This window comes from Melospiza melodia, chromosome 12 (assembly GCF_035770615.1).
Source record: "Melospiza melodia melodia isolate bMelMel2 chromosome 12, bMelMel2.pri, whole genome shotgun sequence".
NCBI classification, from domain to species: Eukaryota; Metazoa; Chordata; class Aves; order Passeriformes; family Passerellidae; genus Melospiza; species Melospiza melodia.
The window spans coordinates 28148442-28167320 of NC_086205.1; the positions used below are offsets into that span (position 1 = coordinate 28148442).

General features: G+C 45.3%; 1 protein-coding gene across 24 annotated transcripts in view; it reads right to left on the bottom strand.

The window, feature by feature from the left end:
• The window catches only part of TSC22D2 (TSC22 domain family member 2), an 84115-nt gene that overhangs the window by 25682 nt on the left and 39554 nt on the right, over positions 1 to 18879 (bottom strand). For 14 of the 24 annotated variants that reach the window (XR_010029235.1, XR_010029247.1, XR_010029246.1 and 11 more), the window contains 2 exons: positions 10214 to 15262; positions 6404 to 6539 (listed from right to left, as the gene is read on the bottom strand). The gene's annotated coding sequence lies outside the window, so the exon portion shown is untranslated. The other 10 variants (XR_010029244.1, XR_010029239.1, XR_010029242.1 and 7 more) reach the window with 10 other exon arrangements.

The following is an 18879-nucleotide window of genomic DNA, read 5'->3' on the forward strand; positions in this document are numbered from 1 at the left end:
CTGAAAAATCAAGTATGAAAATTGCTACAGCCCACAGCCATGTTAGCCAAGATCCACACAGTAAACCACACAATGGCCTTGCCAGCGTTACACTGATAATATTTTTGCGATGTTGAATTAGTGCTGAACAATATTCCAGTATGTTGGGCACAAATACACTGATATTTTCATTAAGTGTCAAGCATGTACTTATTCCTTTTTTCCTTCAAGAACAACATTGGCCACAGTTAGCTAAAAGGAATTCCCAGGTGCCTTTTGTTTGCGTGTGCGAGCACCGGCTCAGCGGCACCCTCCCGGTGTCCGTGTGCTGGCTGTTTAGACCTGGACAGGCCAGATGGAGCAGGCAGGGAAGGGCCGCAGGCTCCTTCTCACCGCTGCCGTGTCACCCGACAGGGGTTTGGGTAATTCTCCTCTGCTCTCTCTGTCACCTTCACCATTACACTCTTCACCAGGAGGATCCCCATACAGGTGTCAGTGAGACACTTAGTGGCTTTCCTTGTGGTTCTCCTGTTCTCACTGTGGGAGATTTTACATATTTTGCCATTTAAAGATCATGCACCAGTCATGTGAAAGTATCTCTCACACAGCCTCTGGACTGAGGCCAGAAATGCCCCCACAAGTGATAGAAGACTAAAAAAGAAGCTATTCTGGAGTGTGATAGTTGTAGATACCCAGTGAAAATGGCACTACAATCTTCTGTTTGTTTCTAGAATTTTAAATGGTCAAAAGGTGGTGCTTCCACTGATGGTGGCTGAAGTCTGTGTGGCACTAGCACACACTAAACCCCTGAATGCTTATGGAGTGCACACTGCCCCATACATGCTCACACCCAGAAATGAATGCACGGCTGGATAAAGATGTATGTCAATATATGTATTATATATTATTATACATTAATATTAATGTGTATTAATAGGTGTATGTGTACATTTAAGCTTTTGAAAAGCCCTGATATAAACTTTAAAATTACAATGTTTTTCAAAAGAAAGAGATAGGAATATTAAAAAGAGTCAGTTTATTAGTATCCAGAGCGCATGGGTTCAGTTATCTCAGCCTTTAATAACATTAGGTGATTACAGTTAGAGACTAAAATCTAGCCTGAGGATGCCATTGATCTAACAAAAAGGGCATCTAGTCAAGGGTCAGGAGTCCAGGCTGAGACTGTTTGAGGGGAAGTCAGTAGGAAATGTTTAGGGGATTGTTTTTTAGCTTCAGTCTCACCCCTCAGTTGGTATTGATCTGCAGTATGGCTTTGTACAAGTTATTTTTCATTCTTTGATCTTCATTTTTTTCTCTCTCATCTGCCTTATCTGCAGATATAGAGAACTGTTGAGGGCTCCACTTACCATTCTTTTGTGTGTTGAGTACTGAGACCTAAATTTTAGTCAGGCCATGTGATACTGTCTTAGCAATAGTAACATACTGGCACAGTAATGAACAAGTGACAAGCAGTTTATTTTTCCCTAGGGTCTTTTCAAATTTGAGAAGAAATTTAGGAGTTACTAAAAACTGGATATTCTAAGAGAGCACTCTGTTTCTGATGATCCATTTCAAATCCTGCATTACCAGTATAAATTTTAAAATAAACAGTAGTATAGAAATTCCTTACTGTAAACTGTACATCTTCCTTTTTATGAAACTCGTGGTTCTAGACAGTAAGACATTGACTCAAATTATTCTTGTTTTTAAGACTCCTCTAAAGTAGCCCAAATAGTCTCAATCCCAACTGAGATGCAATTGTAAATTGAATGTCAAGTTCTTTTGAATTTCAAGCTGTAAGACACAAGACCTGGAAGACAAATACCAGGTTACAGACTGCTGGAGGGAAGAAGGGCACAGAAAATGGCAAATCAGTTATTTGAATGTCTAAGTGGGATTTTTGCATTTATAAAGGCCACTAACTATCCAGAGAACCACAAATAGTACTGCAGTATTTAGCTTCAGGCTCCTAAAGTTTCATGTGACAAAGAGCACAGAATTTTCCTCTCCCCTGACTCTAAAACAAATTGCTCTTTTTGTCTTTGTAGTGTTCATAGTCTTCTACATGGGAAATAATAAGCACTAAATCCAACAACCAATGAAAAAAAAAAAACATAGGAATGACAAGTGAGAAAGATGGACACTGTTTCACACATTGAAACACATTGAAAGGGCAAGTAGAAATGAATAGATGTTATGAAATACCATCATCAGTTTTTAGCCTGATCCTGATCCCTTTCAAGTCAGGGGCAAAACCCATCAAATGTCAGTGGCAGGTGTGTCTTTCTTTACTGAGAGATGTTAAAATCTAGAATGCACATTTGCACAGATCAACAGACAGGCCTTTAGCATATTAGGCTCTTCTTCATGATGGGCACCTTTACTTTTTCTGAAGATCTTGTGCTGCACACAGCTGTGGTGCTTGAATAGGAGCAGCTCCTCCAGTCAGAATGATGGGTCAAACACTGCTGTTCTGTAAATTATTCTGTAAATAACTGAGGGAAATGACAGCATTCTGTGGAGACTGCTGTTCCACTGGGGGGCCTGAGGTGTTCTCTTGGTGGATGGGTTACTGCCAATACCTCATGGGCTGAATAAGCCCCTGTATGGATTTCATCTGTGGGATTTGGCTGCTGTTATTTACCACAGTTGTTCTCAGCCTTGCTGTCCGCTGTATTTTGAACCATTTGTGGTTCAGAGGCAGAGGGAAGAGAAGTATGGACAAAATCTGAGCTGCAAATCTGGTTTGGGATTGTAGTTTGGGATTGTTCTTGATGCTAAAAATGAACTGTGGATTTGGAAGTCATCATAAGGCAACCACCATGTTTTGGCACTAATGATGAATTACTGCTGCAAGGCTTTTAGGGAAGGCACAGAGCAGACCTGGGTTTGGGCCACAGTTTTAAAGCCAGGAAATCAATCCTGGCTTTAGGATAAATAAGTTGCATTGGTCTGTCTTTGTCTCAGTTTGAATGTGAAACAGTTTGTAAACTGTTGCTGTTTAGCTAATACACTGGAATGCAGGGAAATTTAAAGACATGCAATGTTTCTTCAATTTGATGTATAAATAGATTACAGCATTTTCAGCATTCCAGTCTTATGATCAAGTGGAATCCAGATCAGGTTTCATTTAACCTAGTAAAGACAGAAATGTGAACGGTTTCAGAGAGCTCATGTGGCGTTCAGCAGCATACTCTCTCATTTATTTCAAACTCATATTAAGTAAATTGTGATATCAATATTGGAGAAAATCCACATCTCTTTGATAGACTTGGTGTGTCTGAAATATTTCTGTTTGGCATGGTTTTATTTTAATAGACTTTTCAATAATTCATGGCTGGATTTCCTAGAATCTAGGTTGCTCATTTTCTTGAAAACTTCAGCTTTGAACAGTAAGTAATCACTTTGCTTTGTACATAAACCATTCTTCAGACTTTTCACCAGCTTTATCAATTACATCTCAGTGTTAAAAGCATGAATAATGGCAGGGCATTTGTTTTTAATATGTTGTCTAAGCAAAAAAAGGGAACATAGACAAACTTCAGAGAGCTTGTCAGATATTTTAAATAAGTACTATGTGGCACAATTTGATCTGTACTCATAAATCCATTTTCAGGACTGAGTTCCTAAAGGACTTATGTAATACTTGTCTACAGAGTAGACATTAAAGCCATTGCAACCCCACAATAATGATGTTCCGATGGCCTATTTAAATGTAGCTCCCAGGGAGTCCTGGTTGTTGGGAGTGGTGGTATCTGTGCTAAGGAGCCACTGCTTGGGTCCGTGGGATGCTCAGGTTCCAGGGGGAATGTGCACCTGCAGCCCTCACATTTCACTTCCAGAAGCGCAATGCCCTCTTTCCCCTTTTCCTGCTAAGCAGGAATTCAAAAGCAGAGATCAGAGCTAGATAAATAAAGGTGTGGGGAAACATGTACATATTTAAGTTCTGAGCAATTTTTGACAGCTCTATTGCTGCCACATCATGTATGACATGAGACAGCAGTCAGCCAAAACTGGTTCCCTGGCCTTTTCTGCATAAACATGCTTCAGAAAACTTACAGTCTGGATTAGCTCTAACTTTGCTACAAAAGCAGAAATGTGGGGTTTGTAGCAGATAGTGGATTGATGGATTCCCTGTCTCCACATGGAATCTGTATGCAAAATACATAGCAAAAAATAGTACTTCTGTGGCTAATTCTTGCTTTTCTCATCCAACTGTACAGCTACTATCAACGTCTGTGACTGCAGCTACTGAAATAGTCCTGCTGTCAGACACTAAAATGACGTGTTGAATATAAACCTAAATTCTCTTCATGTAAATCTCTGCTTTTCTGCCGTTAATTTTGTTTTAAATCTTATATGAGTAGTTCGGCTGAAATCCACTAAAAATAGAATCATCAGAAACAGAGAGCTTGCTAAGCACAACTAAAAGCGTTTGGGGTAGACAAATAACAGTTGTTTATGAGGACCTGCATTTTGTATTGTTATTATTATTTTATAAATGAGCATTTCCATTACAAACATGATTAAAAGGCACAACTTGTCCTTCATTAATGCTGAAGAAGTGATCTCAGTGTGTATCGGGTTTGCAAATTCAAACCATTTTCAGAGGTCAGGTTTTGGAGCCTGAGAAAAAAGGGAAAACAGAACGTTTGGGGAAGTGAATGTTCTGACATTTGTCAGAGTAAACTGATGGAAGTGATACAAACTACTGGGTTAAATGAAAAATACCACAATAATTAAATTACACTACTAGGATTCCCAAAGTAATTACCTGTTTCATGGCAAGCCCTAACAGATTCTCCATGAGAATTTTGATGAGTGGAATTGTCCTGTAGGTGTTAAATGGTGTGGGAACTATTTAGTAATGCATTGCAAAGAGGTGATACACTCAGCATCATCCTTCGGAGGATTTTTTTCCTCAGTTGCACTATAAATAATTCCATATGGATAAAAATCAGCTCATAAATTCTGCAAGTTAAGACTAGGAATTTTCTCTTCAGGGGCTTGTATTCTGTTAAGACATCTGAAAGTATTAAAAGCTCTCAACATGGAATTGTCTCCAAGAAGAGAAGCTGTGGTCTCTGTGGGGACTAGTCAGGACATAGAGACTCCCTCCAAAACAAGGAGAGGAGGATTGTTGGGTGTTTGTCCAACCACAATCACACTTGCTGTTGTTTGCATGAACCTGACAGCACCTGAAGGGAACTCGTGGAGGTTCAGGTGTTGCTCTGCAGCTGCCAGGTCAGGGTGGGGAGGGATCGGCACAAAGTGCTGCACGTACAAACCAGACACAGGAACAGCACACTGGGCTTTGGCTTTATCTCAGGGGAAATCTGGTGGTGGTGGTGCCCGAATCAGCGGCACTGACCTGTGCAGTGCCCGGTGTCACCCACACACACCCACCCGTGTCCTGCCAGGGCAGCTGGCCAGCAGGAGCACAGACAGGCAGTGGGGTCAGGATCAGTCTGTGCCTGCGCTGCCTGTGGCACCAGGGGTGCACTGCTCACGCAACATCAAGGCTTCTCCAGCACCCAGCCAAGGGTCAGCAGTTGGGTGACAGTGCCCCGTGCCAAGGGCAGGGTCAGCAGTTGGGTGACAGGGCCCGTGGGTGACAGAGGTGGCACGGCGCTGCCCAGGAGGGCGCACGGTGTGACAGAGCCCACGCTGTGCCGTGGGCTGGGTGCTGTGACGCGTGTGGCCCGTTGCCAGCAGCCCTCCCTGTCAGCACCGATGGAATGCTGGCGTGGCCGAGCCAGTGCAAACCAGGTGGGCGCACGGTGAGAGCTGTGTACAGGTTTGCTGAAGGAGAGGATGTGGGCTCTGAGAAAACATCCCTGTCAGAGGTGGAGGCTGGGGGCACATGTGCCTGCTCTCTCCACCCGGCTGAGCAAGCAGCTCCTGCAGCTGTGCCTGCTCTGTGCTCTGGGGATGCCTCCTCAGGCACGGGTGGCACGCAGGGGGAGCCTGCCCAGCACAGGGGCTCACGCCAGCCAGGCCTTTGGGACTGCACAAAGCTCAGAACAAGCCAGAGAACTAAAAATTCTGTGGAAGCAGGGTGCTGAAACACAGAACAGTGCAGTTTTATTCTATATACCCCAATATCACAGTTAACCTGGGCAAATATTTCTGTGTTTATTCATGTGGTAAAAGACTTTTATAATGGTGAGTAAATACCTAGTAGGATAGATTTAGCATGTGGGAAGGCTCACAGTGAGCCTTGTAAGAACCTGAAGGTTGAGTAATACCAATGTACACACAAGCAGCAGAAAGGGGGTGGTTTTTTAAAAGTTAAATTTCTGCATGCAGGCATGATGTTCATATTAGCATACTAGTACATACAGAATTTATTTGAAATTTCTCTTTTTAAGAACACAGACAGATTTAAATATCTTTTCCTAGGGCATGATGCATAAGGAAATACCTGTTTTCTTCCAGTGTACTTCGCAGAACCAGGCCTTAAACACCCCATTGTTAAAAGAAATATGCCATCTCTTCTGTACCATGAACTGTTTCTGAAGTGCTGCTTCTGTGAAGGGTACGCAGACACATCTCAGCTTCTGTTGAAATGTAATTAACAGGTGGATTTTAGGCAAATTTTGTGGAAGTTCTCCAAGCTTTATAAATAATACCTCCTAGTTTTTTTCAGACAGTAAAACTGAAACCTAAGTTGGAAATTATTCCCCTTTACTCAAAACTTCAGAGCAAGTCAGTGCCCAAATTAAAATCGAAGGTTTCTTGATCTCCTGCCTAGTCCTGTGAACACTGAGCAGTGCCCTGTGTAAACTCTCTTGAGCATATCTTGCAGTGTATAATGCACGTTGCATTACCCTGTTGTTCCTGTATCTGTGTTTTTGCAGATGAATTGGTACCATGTAGGATATGGGGTGAAAAAGTGCTTTTGAGTGTTAAATAACTAAAGGATTTTCAAGTCTGTACTTCATGGTGATTCTCAGACAAGGGAAACAAGGTACTGTTCTGCATGTAGAAGAGGTGATGAACAGCAGAAACTTGGAAAGCTGGAGCTGAAGTTGTGCAAGGAAAAGAGAGATGCTTTCAGTTCCCTCCCACATTTTCTGTTTATGTCTTTCCCTATCAGAATTGCTTTCTCATTCCTGTGGCAGCAGGCACGTGCTGGGCTCAGAGCAAGCCCTGGGAGGATGGTCAGCGGTGCCACAGGGGCTCCGGAGCTCTGGTCAGAGCTGTCCAGCACAGCCCCTGCAGGGCTGCGAGCCAGAGCCACACTCGGGCAGGGGTCTGACACTGCAGTGCCACTGAGGGCACACCAACTGAAATCAGTTTAGGTACAACTGCGTACGTCTGGGATTTTGCTCCCAAAGACAAGCTGGGGGATGTGAAATAGAGCCAGTGACAGGAACCTGACAGGGACCTGCATTCTGCACAAAGAACCCCAAGTGACAAGTCCATATGGCTTTTCCCTGTGGAATATGGACTGTGGATTGCTTCCTCCTATGACTCATTGACAGTTGCACACAGGTAGGATCCCTGTAACCCTGATTTCACTTTGTAAATCATTAGACTTAACACTTTTCAGACTCCTCTTGCTGAAATACTAAAATGAACCCCACAGCCTGGTAACGCCTGCTGGCCCTTGTTCCACGCAGGCACGCTCTGCTGCAGGGGTCACTGGCACGGGCCCTCTCAGCAGTAAGAGAAAAAGCTTTCTCACAGGCTGCTTCTGGCAGGATCATGACTGCAGGACAATCCCTCTTTATCAACGTCATGTTTGCAGGGAGTAGCACACGGTACATTAAGACATTTGGAGACCTGCAAATCCAAAGCTGTACAGCAGTGACATTCTGGTCAATAAGCAATCTCACTAGGCAGAATGCTGGTTCACACTAACAAAAGGGTTTAATGATGAAAGTGATCAGAATCTGATCCATAGCAATGTCACTGCAGGCATTAACGCTTGGTTGGACTCAGGGTTCTTCAGGAGCACAGTGAGGGAACAGAAAGGCAGAATGTGAGAGGAACTACATGGTGAAAGAATGCACTATGAAGGCTCTTTCCTGCAGCTGCTGAAGCCTTCTTTTCTCTCATAACAGTCATTCTTAAAAAAAAACAAACTGAGAGAAGGGAAGATTTATTGCTTAGTCCTTTGATGCCATGGTCTGTTGAAGCATGGAGAATGGCCATAAGAACTGGGTTTAGTGTTCTTTTGTGGTAAGTTACAAATGGCACCAAGAATGAGGAAATGTGTCTAATCCTTGCATGGACATCAATTGATTCAATGGTATCGAGTGAGTTTCTTCATCTCATTGCATCACAGTTACTCCATTTCTGAAATCAGGTCGATGACTATCAAGCATTGTTCATTGTTTGAGATCTGCAGTTATAAAATAGGAGCAGCATGGGCAGAGCCAGGATGCCCCACGTGCAGCTGTGGGATCCTGCCCTGTGCTGCCCAGATGGGTCATCCAATAGCCCACAGCAGTTGCCAAGTAACCACTGGAGATTATGAAAAATCTAATAGTCAGAATTAAAAACTATGGAAAGATCCAAGCTCACCACAAGACCTCTCCCAAGGCTTCCTTATAATTCCGTGTTTGGGCAACATTTTAAATTCATCACTGACATTATTTTTATGTTGCTAATTCCCAGAGCCCTATTCAAGTTTTATGCATCAAAAAAGATAATTGTGTTATCCAAGTAGGTCTTCAGAAATTGACTTCTATCTTTGATACCCAATAGTTACAGTCACCTGTAGGTGTTTGGGTTTGCCATCAATATAAAAATCTATTTATGTATTCAGCACTTATCTAGATACTGAGTAGTTTACAGTGAGCAAAGGTGTTCAATATAGAGTCTGATCCTTTGGATATTGCCCAAGGAATAGCATTTAAAGTTATGCTTGACCCATGCCAATCCTGAGCAATTCCCACCCTTATGGAAATCTCTGTATGATATGACATTTGTTTTCTGTAATCCAGGATGTGCCTTTGTAACCATAACTTTTCTTTGCACACATATGTATGCCTCTAAAACTGTCTGGTTCTGTCTGACAACATAAGAAATTTTCAGAATTATATTCGTTTTGGGGACATGCACTTATATCTTGGAAAAGACTAAATTTATAAGCCTTGAGGGTGTAAGGTATAGCTTTCATCCTAAATTTAATTTAACTTTAAATCCTGTTGATAAATTCTCTGTACTGATTTCAAAGTCATAGGGCATGTTAGCTGGATGGCTAAAATTTCTAGAGAAAGGGGGTTTTGTATTTATAAGGATTACAGTAATATTCAGAGTGACCTTAGTAAGGGTTATAAAAATAATTAAAAGAGTTGAGTTTAAGAATTAATACATGACCACACAGAATAACAAGTGAGGAGAAGGAAAATGCAATTCCTCTGTTATGCTGTCCTCTCCCTGATGGCGTGGCAGGGTTGGACACCAGACTGGATCCATCACTTTAAAGAGAATGCCTCCCTCACCTCCCCAGGTGAGCAGACACCAGATCTCACAATCCCTCATAAACGCAGTCTGGTTTCCCAAGGGAACATTTATGGTTTTGGCAGTACATGCTGCGAGCCTGGCTGTTCGTGCTGTGGGAAAACAGTGTGCTTGCTCTCGTGTGCATTCTCACCTGGAGGCTGCCTGTCCCTGTTTGTTCCCTCAGTTTGTTCTCTGTCCCTTCCTGCAGAGCAGTGAGTGCAGTGTGGGGGCACTGCCATGGGGATAAGATCACACTTGTTCTGTTCTCTGACCTGGAGGAATGCAAACTAGCTGACCTCATGTATCTGCTGACGTTGGCAGATGCTCTTACTCACAGCACCTTGTAATTCAGCATTATGCTTACTCCTCACCCTGCTCCGTGCTGTGCTCCTGGGAGATGTCACCGCTCCATGCAGCACAAAGCAAACTCCTCAGGCAGGCTGACTGAGGGCAGAGATGGCCCAGGGAGGCCCAGAGTCCTCATTCCCTGGGCAGGCCATGAGAAGGGACCTGACTACTGTGTTAGTCTGTGCAGACAATGCCCCAGAGGCTACAGTGAGATGGGCAACGGAGTCTCTAAGCCCACCACCTGAGCCCAGGTGAGCTGTGGGGAAATCCTCTGGCACACTGAGACACCAGATACCTGCCTCCATAGCTGCCTCCCTGCAGGCATGGGAGCCCTAATTCCCTTTGGAACATTCATTACTGGTGTGACTTCCCCATGGAAGTCTGCTGTCAGCAACCCTCACAAGTGTGCAAAGTGCATCTGCTGTCTTACCTGAAACTGTCTTCTCCATGCTCTGCTGCAGCTCAGGTTGGCCCCAGAGGCAAATCTGTGGCATTCCAGTTGAGCATGGTTCCATGTGAAGGTGCCATGGCGCTCTGTTCCACGGGGGCAGAGAAGGGGTTTCTGAACAGGATCCACCTCTGAGCAACGCCTGGAAGGAGCAGACTGTCCCACACAAACTGCAGTCACTGCTGAGGAAGTGAGAAGTTGGCACTGACCTCTCATCATACATGCTCCTTTTCTCCCATAAAATGGGGGGTTGGAGCACCACACTTCTGTGTCATTAGGGAATATGTCTATGCTGGGCTATGCATTATTTGGCTTTACTTTGATTTCAGAAGCTGTAGCAATATGGGTCATGATTTACATATCTGGTAGGTTGTAGTAGCCAGAAGAAGCAAACAACTGCTCTTGTATTTGACATCTTAAGCGCTTTTTAGCAGTGTTACTATCAAGACAAACCAACATTACTTTGAAAGCTACTGGGGAAATTCACAAATGATAATATAGCCAGAGAAAATTATAAACATGTAAAACAAACAAAGATGGTGTTTTCTAACCATGACTCTAAGGGCTGACCACTGGCTCTCCATCATATGCACTCCAAAGGGTCCATGGATCTGTTATAAAGAGTAAATTCGTATATATAGCAAAAATTTAAAAATAGGTCACAGTTACATGCAAAACTAACACTTCTCCTTTAAGGATGACTGGCTGAGAGCCATATCTCCCCAGGGGCAGTTGCAGCTCCAGTGAGGATAGCTGTGGGAGCAGAGGGACCTGAAGTCAGGTCCAATTCTTGTTTGCTTATTCTAGCAAAAAACCTTCTTAGAACAGTAAGAAAAAGCTCTTTATTCTTGCAAAACTTGTGGCATTATCCGCTGTAACCTTCCTGAGGGTGGGGAGTCACTGCCACAACCTTTGCAGAGCTTCCCTCTGAGGAGTCATCACAAACCCTCGCACTTCTCAATGCAGAACCAAGTTACACCAACACCCTCGCTTCAAAATGCAAAGGGCTATTGCTGCAGGAATAAAAGAGAGGCATAGAATGGAGCAGGGAAATTGAAAGATTTTGTCTTGTTCCTGCTGCAAACGCTTGAAATGCATAAGACTGAATTATCTAGGGAGCATGTCAAGGGCCTGACAAAACCTGGCAGTTTTAATTAATGGCCTCTGTTCAGCTGTCAGAATCCAGTGGCTCTGCTGACAAGACAGAGTGATGACAGATCAACCTCCACTGACATCCTGTGTAGATGCCTTTAAAGTAGTAAAACATACATTTAAATATTTATACTTAGGCATGTACACAAAACTTGAAGTCTTTCACAGGTGCTCAGATTTGTATCTCAATTACAGATTCCCTTCAGTGAGGCATGCAATTTAAATCCCCAAACCAAGTCAAACATGACACAAAAATGATTCATTATGGAACAATAACACATTGTTATTGTTATTGTGGATAACAAGAAGAGGGGAGTTTCACCACTGCAAATACAAAATTCACAGTTGTAAGACCTGGAGTGAGCTTGGAGCTTTTTTAATTGCCAGAGGAACCATGGATTTTGGAATCACTACAATGATTTAACATGGCTTTGGGTGCTATTATTTTGTTTTGCAGTGACAGAAACTTCTGCAGGAGAAAAATGTGGAATCCCAGTCTAAAATCTCCCATTGCATAGGTAATGCCTTTAACGCCATATGGAGCCAGGCCTGGCCACGTGCTCAGGAATGCTGCTGAAACGCAGCAGTGAGAGCAGGTCAGCCCTTCCAGGGCCAGCAGGGACGGCTGCCTGGGCTGTCCAGCAGCAGGGCAGGGCACAGGCTGGGCATCCCCTCCCGGCTGGGCAGCTCCGTCCCCAGGGCTCGCCCAGGGACAGGACCCACGCCCGGCACGCAGCTCAGCCCAGCACACAGCCGGCGGGAAGAGCACTCCTGGCAGCAGAGACAAAGCCAGAAAGTGACAAGTGACAGAAACGGGCCTTCAGGTTAGCACTTGTGTCCATACCACCCCTGAGAGTGAGTTCATAGGCCCTCAGACAATCCGTTCGTGAGATCCTCAGTGTACGCTGGCTTTCCCCGTGCCCACACCAGCCCTGTGTGAGCGCCCCTTGCGCAGCTGCTGGCAGATTTGGGAGGCTCTGAACCTATGACCAAAATAGGTGGGTCTGGTTTCCCTAGTCATCGTGTTCAGTGTTACACATGCCATGATGATGAAGCACTGTAAATCATGAGTCTGCTTGCATACACTGATAAACCAGTCATGCAGAAGGTTCCTTGGAGTAGGAATTCAGCACAAGGCATTTCACATCTGTCAGAAATAATTCAAGGGTGTGGAATGACTAATTGGGAACTGCATGAATAATCAAGACTTCATTTTCAGCAAGACAAAGCCATGAACTTTTGTCTGGCACATCAGTAGGGAATATGTTCCCATCATTAAGGCCCATGTTCTGGGGACTGATGCTAGCAAAAATACCAGAAGGAGGGATTTTTGTGATGATCACAGTGTCCACTTTTAAAGTGCAGCTCATAAGTCTAGCTAAAGGACAGAGCTATCAGAGAAGCAGATGATGCTATGTAAACCTTAAAAAGAAAGGATTAAACTGAAAATAAAGAAATAAAATTTGAAAGTAGAATAAAAAAAATGGCAAATGAAATCAGCCTAAGCCAAGGTTTTTAATATTAAGCAAGGACTCAGATCTTTCCCTTGGCCAAGTCTAGAAACCAGCCACTGGTCTGCCAACCACTACTGTGGAAAATAGGAGCTGGGACTCCTTTTTTCCCTCCAGACTGCAGAACAAGCAACAATAAGAGTTGTGCTGGTCTGAGGTTTTGATTTGCTGTGCTGTGTAAGAACATCCCTGAGAAAGGGGGAGATGGGACCATTTTCCATCTGGCCTGTGCCAGGTTCAGAGTGCAGGCACCCTCCAGGGTGAGGGGCTTGTCGACCAGAGCTCCCCCCAGGCACTGCATCCCTGGGGACTGGAGACTTGGCAAATGTGAGAGACGGCAGGAAAAGCTTTAAAAGCTGAGCACAGGCTGGGAGAAAGCTGCTGAACTCTGGTCACAGCTTATAGAACAGACAAAAGCACGTCAAACAACGGACACTGCTGGATTTCTATGTGTACTGAGGTCCAAAGATTCTCACTACAGATAAGTATTTCCAGTACATTTTTTCTTTATACAAATTGTAAAATACGTCCCAAAAGTACTGGTTAGGTGACAGGATCTGTTCTTTCAAGGACAGGGCTGGGGCTAAACCCATCATGACCACAACTTGCCAGCACTTCAAATAACCTGATCCCATGTGAATAACAGGGCGAGTGGGAGCTCTGAGAGCTGAGCCCATGAACAAAGCATGTCTTGGAGCAGAGTGAGGAATGCAGAGGCGTGTGCTGCAAGGTGTGGCAGCTATGTGTGAGCTGTTAATGACCGTGCTGAAGAAATCCTGGTGATGCAGAGGTGAAGGAGTCCAACAACTGGAGGAGTCCAGAACCCATGCTGTAGGATCAGCTGAAGGATGGATCTGCATCCATAGCAGCTGCTGCAGGTTCCTGGCATGGAACTGCTGTTCAGCAGCAACACTTCTGAATCTCACACTAGCAGCAGGTTTGGGCCTGCACTAGTATTATCTTAATTTTCAAAGACTTTATCGTGCTTTTCAGAGCCTTCTTCTCTTTAATTTGAGACTTCACTAGATAGGGCACTCCATGGCTACTACCACTGTTCTCTGAACCAGCCTCTCTGAAGTGACCTCCTCCCCTTAAAGTGAGAAAAGGCAGTAAAAATAGAGTTTAATGGGTGGGAACTCTGGATGGAGCATGGATAAACCCAAGAAGTTTAACAGATGAAAAGTGGCTAAACCACTGACGAGCATTTGCAGAGCTGAAATGCAAAAAGCTTAAGATCTGCAACTTGCAAAGCACGGAGTGCATCTAGTTGTGAGTCAAAACTGTGGCAGGATCTGACCCTGCCTGCTGAGCCCTGCAACTGAGGCTCTCTTTCTCCATGTTAGGGGCTTCAGCTTCAGCAGAGGGACCTGCACCATCCTGACATGAACACTGCTCTGCCTGCCCACACTGCAAAGAGTGGCTCTGAATTATGGCTGGGCAACATTCACCAAAATGGATTCCCCAGAAAGTTTGGTGCCATTCACCTTATTTGCTCCAAGGGTTTTCTCAACCCCCTGGAGGTCCCACGCCACTGGGGAGGGCTCTAACACTCCTGGAACAAGGTACACCTTGCTGGGGAAGTGACCTGTGGCCGTAAGTGATCTTTCCTAACAGCTGGCAGTTGCCCCACCCAGGCTTCACCTGCATCTCCTCCAGCCACAGGAAGGATGGGGATGGGTGAACAGCACGCTCCTGGCCCTGTGTCCAACCAGCACTAATGACCAGGCATGCCACCAACAGACCTTCCCAGGAATTCCAGGCAGGAGACGTGCCATGTCCATCTCATCTTGATTTTTGATATTTTTCCACCCTAAATTGATTTGACATATTTTTCTACTTGGCTAGGTGATTGTTGGTTGGCTTTTTAAGTTCTTCTGTATGGCAACTGAAGATGTTTACCATCAGGCAGGAGTTTTGTTTCCCCAAGAGCAGCAACCTCAGCTCCTGGAAGCAGGCAGCTTCAGTGGCTGCACCGGGCACCTACTGACCTCAGGCCTTATTCTTTCACCTGTCTTGTCACTGACCTGTATCTGCTGGTGCTGAGGGATTGAATATATGATGCCAACAGCCCTCCCCTCTGGGGAGGTGCAAAGGAAACACCAGACGTTGATTTCTAGTTGTCTCTCTTCACATTTTGTACTGGAAATTCACTGATAGGCATTCAAGCACGGAATGCAGCGATTGTTTGGAAGGTGGCCAGACAACCCTGGCATTCTGGGAGCAAGTTATCTTTCTGCAGTTTGTCTAGCAGAGAGGCACTGTGGTTCAATGAAATTTTTCTGCCTATAGCCTGAGGTGATGCTGGTTGCTTCAAGTCATGAGCAGCAAAATCTCAGGGCTGTGAAACCTTCCAAGACAGCAGTGGCACCTGTGTTAATACAGAAAGACACAGAGTTTGCTTCTAACCCATTTCCATGTCATAGGGCATTATAATTCTGTGCTGTTAGGTTGTGCTGAATCTAGCCATGGTTAACAGTGGGCTGAGGCAGCTGGGTGCTCACTGGTGGGGCAGGGGCAGCTTGGGGCCCACCAGCAGGCTGGCCTCATCTCAGCTGTCACTGTGAACTCTTCAACCCCTGTGATGAAGGGCTGAACACATTCAACAGCTTCACATTTGTCTTCTCTCTCACAGACTTTCTCTTCCAAAAATTCTGACTGCTAAGGGCACAGCCAAGCTGGAGGCCCACTGGCCCCCGGGATGCCCAGGTGGGGAGGGGGCTCTCTCCATTGGCAGGGAACTCCAGGCTGGGAGCAGGTGCCCTCTGTCCCTGGGGAGCCCCAGCCAGCTGTGCAGGGCAGTGCTGGCACAGGTGGGATCAGCTGCTGCACTCAGCAGGCACCGAGCGTGTTTGCCCAAGGATTAAGCAAGGTAAGCCTCTGGGCTTGTCCACCCCCATTTAGGGGGCCCAGTCCCTTTACCTTTCTCTGTGCACAGGGCGCTTCAGGGCTGGTAGTTAAGGCCCTGGTCCCCTCAGGAGGGCTCCTCGGGCTGGCAGGACGTGCTGAGCCCCATGCCCTGCTGCTTTGGGCAGGCACGGCTGTGGCGTCTGCTGTCTGCTCAGCTTTACTTTGAGGTATTCAAACTTAGCAGAGTGGCTTTTTTTAGATCCAAATGCATAGATCAGGTGGTCACCTGTGTCAATATGTTTATTCACAGATCCTAGCTGCTCTCAGAACCAGCCTTCTCTAAACATAACTAGGCTATTTAAGTAGTTGCTCACAATTACCTCTTGGTTCACACAAAACACCATGAATTCCCTCACTGAGCAAAATCTCCAGGTACCACCAGGGTGAACAGCAACAAGGATTTTGCTGTTGAGTGCCTCAAAGATACTACTGTCAATGGATGTTTACTCCTGAAGAGCTGCCCACTGTCTACTCTGCCATTATGTCAGTTTTCAGCCCAGCAGCTTTACCGGGCACTTTGACAGCTCTTCCCTCCTGTCAGCCTCCCTCGTCCTGGCTCACACTAATTAGGCTGGAGGTATATGCAGCAAAGCCTGATTTGGGGCTGGATGTGAATGGAAGCTTTTCAGCTTTTCTCCTTTTGCCTGCCCTAAATTATTGATTTCTGGGATTGCAGCAAGGCCATCACTCTGTGCGTGTGTCTGTGTGAGAGTGGGCGAGCAGAGCCCCACACCTGGCCCCAGCAGGCACTGAACTATTGGGTCATCTGGAACATGAGTCTCATTTTCAGCACTGCACAATTTTCTCCACACTGATGTTATCTTTGCCATCAGCTACTGGCATGCAGCAGCTCACATATGCCATTAGCAGGTGGCAGAAGACATAAATGGAATTTTCTCTCAGAACATTTCTTCCATTCTTCCTCCCAGACTGATGAAGTGCAAGTTCAAGCTAAAGGCATGCAGTGACTACAGCCCGTTCCCAAACAGGGCCATGGAGAGTTAAAAGCAGGCTCCAGGAGAAACTCTCACATCTTTCAGTCTCTCTGCCGTGTTAGCTCTCAGCACACTGCCCTTGGAGCATGGGGAGTGCAGCTGTGTGTGCCTGCACTCTTTTCACCCTGGTGGCCAAGGCACTTGCCCATGGTCTCAGCAATTGCTGGCAGCCTGGCTCTGCTCTGGGCCCTGGAGATGAACACAGAAATTTAAGGATCAGGCAAACAAATCGCCAGAAAAGGCATGAATTCAGGGACACAGCATGTGCATACTGTGTGGCCTCCAAAAGGAGGAGGCAGAAGCATGAGGAGCTCCAGATCATCCCACAGTTATGCTGCTGTGAGCTCAGGCTGACCTGCCTTCCAGCAGAGCCACACTCAGAGGCAGCTGGGAGCTGCTGCTGGAACCGTGTGCCCGAGTGCACTCCTGACTCACCATTCACTTTTGCATCTGCATGTCTTACAGAAGATATAAATGGCTTTTTGAAAAACCTTATCCAGGGTTCTTCTTTTATTTTTAATATGAATTTTTTTTGTCTCCCTCAGCTGCAGCAAATCCTGCTCAAAGTTGCTCCTGAACTTGATGGAAAAGAAACATATTAAAGACCATGGCTCAGGACTCCCTTGGTCTCCAGACCTGACATGAGCATTTATTTTTCATCTCTTTTGTTTTGTCCCGAAAGGACAATTTCATTCCAGCTTCATGAGCTCATACTGAAAAACAATAGAACATTTCCAAAGTCACAAAATTCTGTGGAATTGCAAGTCTAATGCTTTAGATCCAAAGCTCAGCTTTGGATTTTTTTCCCCACAAGCAGATACTCGACCAAATGAAAAGTGCTTCAGTGCTACAAGTGCCACATTGATGCTCTTGTCTGTCTGAATGGGGGAGGGGACTGCCATTACCTTTTGTTCATGAAAATCTTTACATTCCAAGGTTATTTAAAATTATTTTCTTCCATACAAACATAGTTTCTATTGCCCAGTGTGCTCTCTCATCATATGTGGGAATGCCATTCCCTGGCTTCAAGAAGAGTTTGGGTTTTTGAATGCTGCTCCTTTCCCACGTGGGGGTGGTCTCTGCCCCCTTCCCCCTGGGCTGCTGGGGGTCAGGGCAGTGCAGAGAACACTGAACTATTGAAGCCAGACTGCTGCGTGCACCTGGGCACAGCTGCCACTGGAGAGGTGCTGGGGAGAGACACTTTGTTCCAACCATAGAATAATTTCCTTAAAAAAGTATTTTGCCTAAAGCCCACTATAGATTGCAGACCCAGATAACTCACTTGCTTTGTCCAGGATCAGAGCTGAAGCTCTGCAGAGGGGGCATGGCCAGCCCTGGTGTGAGCGCTGCTGGCCATACAGGCAAAGGATCTCCTGTGCCCGATGACCCAGGGCAGAAGGAAAGAAAAGGCAGTAAGGAAAACAGGGGTTGTAATAATTCTGTTGTACTGTAGGGAAAAAAAGAACTTGTCATCTGGCTAAGAAAGCCAACTCCACTGGATCCTAAATTTCCTACCTATCTCCATGGAACAACTTCTGTCAAGTGCTGTCAATACCTCAGAGTTCTCCCATGCTCCTTTCTTTTAAAGTTCAAAGTCAAAAGGTGACTTTGAGGTGGCTGCAACTATTTGCCCTTTTCTTCCCTTGAAGCAAACAACCAGTAAAATTCCCTGGCATATTTTTCTCCTTTCTGAAGTTTCTTTCCTCCATTGCCCTCCTCCATAAAATCAGACCCCTTTTCACACATGGGTGAACCTAGAAAATTATTTAGAGTGGGAAGCACGTGAACCACTTCAGTGAACATCAGGTAATTGTATGTTAGAGGCCTTTTGAAAGGTCATCTATTTCTGGGTAACTTTTCCAGCTCCTTTCTTTGTGAACTGAAGCTCAGTGGCACCGAGGGAAGAGCAGGGTGGCTTTGCACACATCTCCAGCTCCCTGGCCCTGTGATTCCTTTGATGTTTTCTTTCCAAGATGCCCATCTCCACCTGCTTGTGCCATGTTTGTATCACTCACCTGTCCTGGGAATGGCTGAGGTTTTCAAACACACTGCTCGTTAGATTCTACACTTTTCTGAAAAAGGT